The sequence below is a fragment of the Panthera leo genome, chromosome C1 (genome assembly GCF_018350215.1).
Source record: "Panthera leo isolate Ple1 chromosome C1, P.leo_Ple1_pat1.1, whole genome shotgun sequence".
Lineage (NCBI taxonomy): Eukaryota > Metazoa > Chordata > Mammalia > Carnivora > Felidae > Panthera > Panthera leo.
This window is the reverse complement of record NC_056686.1, coordinates 206,307,642-206,318,714: the sequence shown is the minus strand read 5'-3', so window position 1 is coordinate 206,318,714 and position 11,073 is coordinate 206,307,642.

Here is an 11,073-nt window from a genome sequence, read left to right as displayed (position 1 = left end):
GGCTGGATGAAAATACAGATTGAACCTCCCAAGACACATTTTTCAGAAGGAGGATGCACGAAGAGTAAGCACACATAGTTTTGTGATGCAACAGGTATAAGAGGTTTCAACAACAAATTAGGAAATGGGGAAGGTGAGGCCAACGTGATTAGATAAGCTCCCGGCTTGTGTGAATCTCTATGGTTTTAATATTGATTCATTTCACCGCAAGCTACAGTAAAAACTCGAATAGGTTCAAGCAGTTGAGCAAAAGCTGGCCCTTATCCAGGAAACAACTAGAATGCTAAATTCTCAAATGTAGACTGTTTTTTTATTGTATACATTTAACATAAAACAGTGCTTCTCATATTTAGACGTAGCACTTCCTATGCCATACTACCCATCTGCAAAATCCCAAAACTTAAGAGTCAGTATCATAGATAAGTGCTAGGAGAAAGGCCATGCTTAAGGAAATTTGTCCAAACCGAAACCAAAACCCAGTCACTGAATTTGGTGGAAGTGTTCGGCGACCCACGAGTTTGTGCCTGAATCAGTTGCCAAACAGGGGAACTATACCTACATTTTGATGCCTCTGCATGGAGGTCCTTCTGGGCCAGGCAGGCATCTGTTTCCTCTTTGCAGCCAACTCAGGGCCCCAGACAAGACCTTGGGCAGAGGCAGTAGCTGGATGGAAACGTGCTGAGGTTGCTCTAGTTACAAAGGGATGTGGTTAGTAGGGTGGCCTGGTGCAGATCTATCCGGTTTAAAGAGGAGATAGACACCAACCGTGGTCTTCCCAGTTTCATTTTTAAGGTGTGATGGCAGGGTAGGACCCTGTGTCTGACAACTATCCTGCTCCTTTATTAGAACCGGAAGGAGACATTTGCAGTAGGCTTAGATTCGACTCTGACCGACAACAGCATCCTTCCTTGACAGCCAGACTTGCTTGGTGTCCCCTGCGGTAGTCTTTGCTCACATGTCTGGGACTGTATCAGACCATGCTCAGCAGTGGGGACAAAAAATTTTGGCCAGGGGCAGGACACAGGCCACAGGTAGTTTTTGTCTGCAAGCCTTTAGAAAAAAAAAAAAAAAATTAAGGTCTTTGTCAGTATTTGAAACCTGGGAGGTTTCATATAAAAATCCTGGTATCCAACTTCTCTTGACAAATCAGAAGATCTGGCAATAGACAAGAAAGTTGTAGATCTGGGGCCCCCAGGTTGGCTCTCCAATCGTCTACCTGATTTCACAAAAGGGCCGTACCCGTCTTGCCCTTGGAAGCATTTAATTGGTGACAAACGTCTCCCACCATCTTGACAACTAGTTCAAAGCAGAGCATAATGGTCATCATTTATCAAGTGCTCGTGATGGGTCACTCTTCTGAGATCTTCCGATGTATGAACTCATTTAACCCTCAACAACTCCATGAGATGTATCCTACAGGTTACAAAAAAGGGAAACTGAGACAAGAGACATTCAGTGGTTTGCCTGTGGTCACACAACTAGTACGTGGCAGAAATCCAAGGAAAAGCAAAGGGGGTTGACTCCGGAATCCCAATGCCTGACTTCTGATCTACGCTGCCTTTCGGATTAGCCAAATGCACTCTCTTCTTCGAATGTTCCCAATTTCGTGATCTCTCTTCGGCTGTGTTCCAGCCTAACAAGAGTTTCTCACCATATGTACACGCTCATTGCACCTACAGGTTGATATTTTATGTAATAAATTTCATCTATAGAAAATATTGTATAAGCCATGTTTATATGCCCATTAGTCAATATATATACCTGTGTACATATATCCTAATGGCCAGGTTAAATGTTTTTTTCATCTGTTCAAGCTCTGGGAGTCCTAAAGGTACAGAAGAACTAAACCACAGTCACTGGCTGCCGTCGGGTAGAAGGGAGCCACAATCAGCTCCTTGAGGAGGTGGCTGCAAAGGGCGTGGAGATGGGGACAGATGTAGCTTTCCGGGAGCCCGAGAGCTTCTGCTGGCCCCTTGGACGTCACATGTGCTCTGACCCAAACCACACACTAAGCCGAGCTTCTCAGATTCACTCCAGAACCTTCTTTGCTCAGGTTCCTGGCCACCACTTCTGGCAGGTCACTGCCGGAGCACCAGCCACGGCCTCCGCTCCATCCAAACTTGGCTGTCCCCCAAACGGTGGCTCCCTTGGGCTCCTCGCATCCTGCCTGCTTCTCCTGTAGTATCTTTGCTCTGTTCTGAAGGCTCCTTTATTAACCAGGCCCGAAGGCCGAAATCCTTTCTTGTTCTTTTATAACAAAATAAACGACTTCCGTGTTATTTATTTTATTTCTGAATACTCCCCCTTTAGGGGTGATTTTTGTTATTGTTTGCTGAGGGTTGTTTTGTTATTGTTTATTTAATGAAGCCCAGGCTGAAGACGCTGTGGCGTCCCCAAGGCACTGCCTCTAGGCTCTGGAATTTTCCTTCAGCCCTCGCCAGCCACGCCCTTGGCTTCCTGTGAGCCCTGGCTGAGTGCGGCCTCCCAGGGCCGCCTCCTCCTGCCTGGCCTCTCTGGGAACCTGCAATACCCCAATTCCCATGCTCCTCCCTGGACACTCTCAGACCCCCAGTCTCCACGGAGAACATTTCCTATCTTTACTTTCCAGCACTTCATAATTTAAATAGATCGTGTTACTGGGGAGGTGCAACTGATAATCTTCCAAAATCAAAACCTTCTGGAGAAGTCTAGAAAATGAACACTCCTATAACATGGTCTTTATCTCACCTCCTCGTAATTTGAATTTTTTCCTTTAAGCACAGGGTACTGCTACCAACACTGATAATTCCTAAAGACTGGGGAATTCTTTGAATTTCAGTATGCTACAAAAAAAGGGGCTTTTGGTTGTATACTAATACATCCCAAATGCTTAGTATGTAATAGGCACTCGGGAAAATGTTTACTGAGTGGAGGAAGAGACTCATTATTTAAGAACTGTTATTATAGACCAGAAAATATATGAGAAACTCACTAGTACGGCTCGTTAAGTCTAAACACTGAAATGGTCTAATCTACAACAAGGTCTTTGCCAAGAAATCAAGTGTTCCCTTCAATCTCAGTCACCTTGTGAATTTAGGCTGAGATCTATCCTAATCCTTATTTTACTGGACAGCAAGTAACCAAGATCCCCGGAAAAAAAGGAAAAAAAAAACCAACCTACAGGAATATAACATTTGAGGGTGTTAATTTTGAATCTGAACATTAAATTCTCTTTTTTAATACTCCCGCAGTCCAAAAATTGCCTGAAGTTTCAAGATACGGGGTTTTGTTGATGTTTAGATCAAACACATATGTAATAAAATATATTACTTGCTCAGTACCACTAATTCCGAGTCACTCCTAGGAAGCTTTCTGGCACTAAAGTCTTCCTCTTTCTTCTAGTAAACTCAATCTTTAAGCAAAAAGGCTGTGTTTCATATCTTTATAGATCCTAGCACATACTAGATACTCAATAAATATTTGTCGACAGAATGAATTCAGTGATACTTTTCCATGAGGTTAATTGTACCATATTTTGAAAGCTAAGCTTGACCAAATGGCCAGTAAAACCTGCGTGCAAAACCGTGGAGCTGCAGTCTATCCTGGAAGATGTTGTGGACCCATATTTTGAAAGAAGAACTAGCTAGTCCCACCTAGTTTATATTATTTGGCAGAAAAAATAGGGTTGGGGGAAGTCTTCACTTACTGCATCAATCTCAGAGAGGGAGGAAGTTGTGAGTGCAAGAGAGTAGACTAGAAAGTTTCTGAGATTTTCTTGGAGCACCGGATGGGGGTGGAATTGAATCAATTGTGTGGTCTTAAGATGGGCATTGATATCTGGGGCAGGGCCCAGGAATCTGTATTTTTAAACCATCTCTGGGGTGGATTCTTTTTTTTTTTTTGAAGCTACTCAAAATCCTCCACCCTTCCCTGGACCCACGTCCTTGGCAACGCGTCATTGAAGGTCCTCCCGTAAAGACGTGAAGTCCGTTTCCCCACATTGAATCTGGGCTGGTCTTTGCACTTGCTCTGACCAATACTGTGGGCTGGAAGTAATACTGGGCCAGTTGGGAGCCTAAGCCTCAAATGGCCTTGCTTGTTTCTACTTGTTCCTTTGCTTGCTGCTACAACATAAGCAAGCCCTGTCTAACCTGCTGGATTATTAGAGACACGAGACCTCTGTCACCCCGATGCCAGCCAGCCATCGGACATCTGAGACCACAAAAGTCTACCTGAGAGCTGACTGCAGACCCACAGTGAAACCTGGCCAAGGTCGGCCCAGCCAAGCTGACTGGCAGATTCACACAGTCAGCCTACAGATTTGGAGGCAGTTAAGAGATGGCTGTTTTAAGCAACAGAGCTCTGGGTTGGCGTACCAATGCACTCTTTAGATGATCCCTGCAACCAGGCAAGCTTAGGAAATGTTAGTCTAGAAGATATTTGCAACTTTCCTGGAATAAAGAAATGTCTGAATGCCAACCTCTATAAGTTTCTTAATATTTGGTTCTTCTTCCTCATTGGCTGAACACAAATTAAAATGTAATTAAAAATTTTAAAATGTTTATTCACTTCTGAGAGAGAGAGAGAGAGAGAGAGAAAGACAGAGCATGAGTGGGGGAGGGGCAGAGAGAGAGGGAGACACAGAATCAGAATCAGGCTCCAGGCTCTGAGCCATCAGCACAGAGCCTAACGCGGGGCTCAAACCCATGAACCATGAGATCATGGCCTGAGCTAAAGTCAGACGCTTAACAGGCCGAGCCACCCAGGCGCCCCTCAATTAAAATGTAATTAGAAAAAACTTACGCTGACTTTAATAACTTTAAAAAAAATCCACTGAAAGCTGTAAAAAGAATAATCAAGAATTATGACTTCCCAGGGGGTTGGGCCTTGGGGATAGGTTTTGGAAATAACCACTAGTAGTCAGGTATATGATCATCACAAACCAAAACCTATTTCAGTGTTCCCCATGCCCAGAAATGAAAGGCAGAATTGATACATAAAACAAGTAACAGTTCTCAGTTGTGTTAATCCCAGAGTAGCAGGCTATGTACAGTAACGATTTTCAGGTGCATAATTTGGGGGCCTGGAAATGGATACTGAATTCTTTGTTTTTCAGCAATGAACACATTCTGCACTCCTAATCCCTTGCCTAATAACAACGCTGTATTTTACTATTAATGATTAATGCCCATTGCTGATACATGCAGATTAATGGCTTGATGACTAGACAGGAAATGCTGTGCATGCCCACGGGCAAGTTGCCTTAGCTAGTTATTAATCACCAAAAAGTGAACTGCACAGAATCACAGCAGCAAGTGAGACAGAATGAAAGCTTGGTTGTATCGATCACTTTAAATTTGCCTTTAGGTCAGCGAGAATGCATAAAGACAAGGCATTAGAGGAAAGTTATGTGTGGTAAAGATACCAGGAACCAGGTGCTTGGGCCATTTCACAGTTCCTCCTTCTTCAGAGGCTGATGAATTATAACACGATCCTAATGATCTGACAACAACAAGGAAAGGGAACTACTTTTTCAATTAGCACATTGATTAAAGATTTCACAAGTACTTTTATTCTCTTTTTAACCGGCTAATTGGTTTTCTTGCTGAAATTAAAAAAAAAAAAAAGCAGCCTCGCATGGTCTTGCCTATTATAATATTTTGCAAAGACCCGTGACATTTTGAAACAATAAAAAGAAAATAGCACCACAGAGGTGATCTAAAAAGTAGCCCCTTTTGAACAAATATGCTTGATGATTAAAAAAATTCTATTATGTTTTGGTTTGCATAAAATAGGCTTTGAAAAGAAAAAGCTTATTTTTTTTTGAGAAACCTCTTTTATGAGCCAGGTTAGAAGATGAAATAACCATATCACGCATGGGAGAAGACCGAGTGAAGTTTATTTATTTATTTTGAGAGAGAGAGAGAGCAAGCAGGGGAGGGTCAGAGAGAGGGGGAGACAGAGAGAATCCCAAGCGGGATTCAAACCCAGGTTGCGGGGCTCCAACCCACCAACCATGAGATCATGACCTGAGCCAAAACCAAGAGTCGGGCGCTCAACCACTGAGCCACCCAGGTACCCCAGTTATCAAGTACATTTAGAACAAATAGTTAACTTGGCAGTTCAAAGTGGTGTATTGGACGTACATCTATCTCCTCTTCTGCCTGAGCCTCCGCTAATTTATTACAAAGGGAGTAATGAAATAATAATTTTTAAAGGTAAAAATTTACAACAAAGAAAAGAGAGGGACCACTGGTAGTTTTAAGGTGTCAGGTACTTCTAAAAAATGGGGAGCAGATGTAGGCATCATGGACGATCCAAGTGGGGGAATCTGTGGCCAAGAATAGGTAGAGATAAGCGACCATCTGAGAGGGAAGATAGTCTGATTTTAAGAACCCCAGGAAAGCTTGAGTTTGGGAATGCTACATATAAAAGAGGGTCGAGGTGGACACTGAAGTCTACCCACCGATAGGTCCAGCCAACCTTCAGTCGAGAAGCAAATCCCCCAAGAGACAGGCATTTGCCCTTCCAGGAAGGAGGGTTCTTTTCTTAAATCTTGACTGGAAGAAGAGAAGTAAGACCCTTGTGGGAGGTGTTACCTTAAAGAGATGATCTGTACGTTTTTTGTATATTTGGAAATTAAAAACGAAAGTAACTTTCTTATTAAATTCTCCATCATCTTAGAGCTCATTTCCCATTATGTTTCTAATTTCATATTAATTATGAGTCATATTTATTGTATTTTCAAGCTAAACTCCCCCCCCCCCCACCCACATACCTTAAAGTAACTTTTTAAGGGTATGAGTTGGTTACCAGGTTGACCTTTAAAAAAAAAAAAGTTTATTTATTTTTGAGAGAGAGAGGGTATGAGCGAGGGAGGGGCAGAGAGAGAGGGAGAGACAGAGAATCCCAAGCAGGCGCTGGGGATTCTGCACTGATAACACAGAACCTGACATGGGGCTCGAACTCTCAAACCATGAGACCATGACCTGAGCTGAAATCAAGAGTAGGAGGCTTAACCGACTGAGCCACCCAGGCACCCTACAAGATTGATCTTCACAGCATTAAATAGTACTACAAAGAAAAAGTGGGAAAAAAAGATAATATGCAAATGGTTAAGTAAATTACTCAGATAAAATGAAATACTACAATGCCAGTCAGTTTTAGAACGTGATTTATTTTCATGAAGATATGTTTACCATGTTATTGAATGAAAATGTAAATTACAAAATAGGGTATAAGTTTTTATTTAAAAGCTGTACGTAAGTATGTATATACACACTGAGAAAAATCTAAAAACTATTCAACAAAATGGTAACAGTTGTTGTCCTGGATGGTGAGATTATATAGCATTTATATTTTCTCTCTTTTTAAATATGTTTTCTAAATCTTCTTCGTAAACATGTTATATTTAAGTCATTTCATAGTTTTTTCTTGTTTTCCCACTTAACATCATAATATAAGTTGAAGGGTTTTTTGGTTTTTTTTTTTACAGGAAATGCTGTTAGCAAAAATGTTTTGTCTGATGTACTTAGACTTTTGTTCTTGAAGACTGTGTACATAATATTAAATTACTACAGCATAATTTGTAAACATTTCCCTATTGTTGGATATTCTGGGGATTATAAATGATGCTGAAAGGAAAAGTTTTCCCGAAAAATCTTTATCTAATTTCTGAGTTTTCTGAGAATATTTTCCCAGAAGGAGAAATGTGAATTTTATTAAGGCTCATGGGATATGTCACCATATTTTATACTTATAAATCTTTCTTCATCTCTACTTTTTTCATAATTTTATTTCTTGGATTTAACTCTCTTATTTTTGTCATAGCTACAAGATAAGATTTTAAATTTAATTTTACCTCTAGATATTTTCTTAGTATTCCCAACAATGTTGTTGAAAGCCATCCTTTTATATTAGGTACAATATCTACAGAGACACATACTCAGTTGATTATGGAAACTACTTGCTTTTTTCCGGTCTTTTTTTTTTTTTTTTTTTTTACAACGCTTTTTGGTGCAACAGATAACACTGTCTTGATGATCAAAACCTTCAGAGTGAGTTTTATTATCTAACATAATGAGTCTTTTCTTAACTCTTCTTTTTCAAAACATTCTAAGCGATTCTTACTGTATTAATTTTCTCTTGCTTTGCAATAGGTTAAGTTGCCACGAGCATAGTGGTTGAAAGCAACACCAATTTATCATCTGACGGTTTTTGCAGGTCAGAATTTCACAAGGCTGAAAGGTTTTAAGGTGTCAGTCTGGCTGCGATTCTCATTTGAGGTTGGGCGTTCTCTCCTAAGTTCCCTGGCTACTACAGGATTCAGTTTCGTGTGGTCGTGTGACTGTCTTTCCAGTAGTGAAGACAGCACTAAGGGTTCATGATATGATCCGGCACTAGAAATACTCAAAACATCACCATTTGATACTCCCAATCAATGACTTCTGGGAAGCAAGAATCTGGGTGACTCTCTATGGACGACATTATGGTGATTGGACCCAGCAAAGAAAGAGTAGCAACTCCTCTGACTGGTAAGACATTTGGGATGTCAAAGGGTGGGAAACAAACCCAACTAAAATTTGGGAGACTTCTACTCCAGTGAAATTTTCAGGGGTCCAGTAGTGAGGAATAGTTCAAGATATCCCTTCTTTAAAAAAAAAAAAAAGTTTATTTATTTATTTTGAGAGAGAGAGAGAGAGAAATTACGCGAGCATGAGCCGGGGAGGGGCAAAGAGGGGGAAACAGAGAATCCCAAGCAGGCTCCACACTGTCAGCCAAGAGCCTGACATGGGGCTCGAACCCACAAACCGTGAGCTCATGCCCTGAACCAAAATCAAGAGTTGGATGCTTAACCGGCTGAGCCTCCCAGGCCCCCCAAGAAAAATCAGTTTTTGCTTCTAGCCCCTCCTACAACCAAACAAGAAGCACGACGCTCAGCGGACCTTGTTAGACGCCCTGTATTCCTCACATGGGTGTGTTACTCGGGTGCATTTACTGAGTGACCCAAAAAGCTGCTGGTTTCGGGTGAAACCCAGAACCAAAGAAGCCTCTTCAACAGGTCCAGGCTGTTGTGCAGCCTGGGCCGCTACTTGGGCCATATGGCCCAGCAGGTCCAATGGCTCTCAAAGCATCGGTGGCAGATGGGGATGCTGTTGCAGTCTTTGGCGGGCCCCCATATGTGAGTCACAGGTGAGGCGCTTTCGATTTCGGAACAAAGCCCTGCCCTCCTCTGCAGAGCAACTACCCCCCATTTGAAAAATAGTGTGTGCCCTACTGCGGGTCCTTAGCGGAGACTGACCACTTAACCATGGGCCACCAAGTTACCTGGTGACCCGACCTACCCGTCATGAACTGGGTGTTGTGGGACCCGCTAAGCCATGAAGCTGAGTGTGCACAGCAACCCTCCATCACCAAATGGAAGTGCTATCTTCACGACTGGTCTGGGTAGACCCTGCAGGCACAAGTAAGTTACAGGAAGAAGTGGCCTAAATTCCCACAGTCCTCTCTTCTGCTCACTGCCTTTTTTTCTCCCATCCTTCACTTCATGGAAAGTTCCTGATGATAAGTTGACACGAGAGAAGATTCAGATGTTTCTGTACAATAGGCAGAGACTACCTAAAAGTAGACAGCTGCAGCAAGTACAGTCCCTTTCTGGAACATTCTGAAGGACAGTGGTGAAGAGAAGTCCTCCCAGTGGGTAGGACTCTGAGCAAGGCAGCTGGTTGTTCACTTTGCTTAGAAGAAGAAATGTCCAGATGTGTGATTATATTCCAATTCATGGGCTGCAGGCACTGGTTTGGCTGGATGGTCAGGGACTTGGAAGGAATGATTGGAAAACTGGTGACCAGGAAACCTGGGGAAGAAGTTTGTGACAAGAAACAAGAAGGCATCTGTGTCCTGTGTGAATGCTCACCAATGGGTGACCTCAGCAGAGGAAGATTATAACCATCAAGTGACCCATTCTGTGGATATGAATCAGCTTCTTTCCCCAGCTACTTCTGTGATCACCTAATGAGCTTATGAACAAAGTGGGGACGGAGGCAGAGACAGAAGTTATGCACGGGCTTAGGACCATGGACTTTTACTCACTAAGGTCAGTCTGGCAATGGCCACCACTGAGTGCCCAGCTGCCAGCAGAAGAGAATAGCACTGTATTGCTTCTGATCAAAGATCTTGCTTTACAACAAATGAAGTGTGGCAGTGGACCTGTGCTCAGGGAAGTCAGTGGTCTTACCATGTTCCTCCCACCATCCTGAAGCAGCTGACTTGGCGAAACAGTAGCACGGCCTCCTGAGTATGCAGGTACAGCATGAGCTAGGGCAAAGTTCTTGAGAAGGTTGCATGTGCTCCAAAACAGCATCCAACATACGAAGTTCCTCCCATTGCCAGGATTCCAGAGTCTGGTAACCAGGGGTGGAAATCGGAATGGCACCACTCACTGTTATCCCTAGTGACCCACTAGCAAAATCTTTGCTTCCTGTTCCAGAGCGAGAGCATATGCTCTGCTGGCCTAGAGGCCTTAGTTCCAAAGAGAGGAATGCTTCCACCAGGAAATACAACAATGATTCCATTGAACTGGAAGTGAAGACTGCCACCCCGCCACTTTGGCCTCCTTGTGCTTCTGAATCATCAGGCAAAGAAGGGAGTTACTGTTGTCTGGCAAGATTGATTCTGTCTGCTGATGGGAAATTGGATTGCAACTCCACAATGGAGGAAGGGAGAATATGTCCGGAATACAGGAGGTCCCTTAACGTCTCTCTCAGTCTTACCGTGTTCTACGATTGAGGTCAATGGAAAACTACAGCAACTCAAGCCAGGCAGGACTATTAATGGCCCAGACCCTTCAGGAATGAAGGTTTGGGTCATCCCACCAGGTAAAGAAGCATGACGAGCCGAGGTGTTCGCTGAAGGCAAAGGAAATGTAAAATGGGGAGTGGAAGAAGGTAGCTATAAATGCCAGCTATGATCACATGACCAGTTACAGAGGACAGGAATTGTCTTGAGTATTTTCTCCTTATTTTGTATATTAATACATATACATATACACACATATACCTGTATATATGTATTATGTATATTTGCACATGTAGC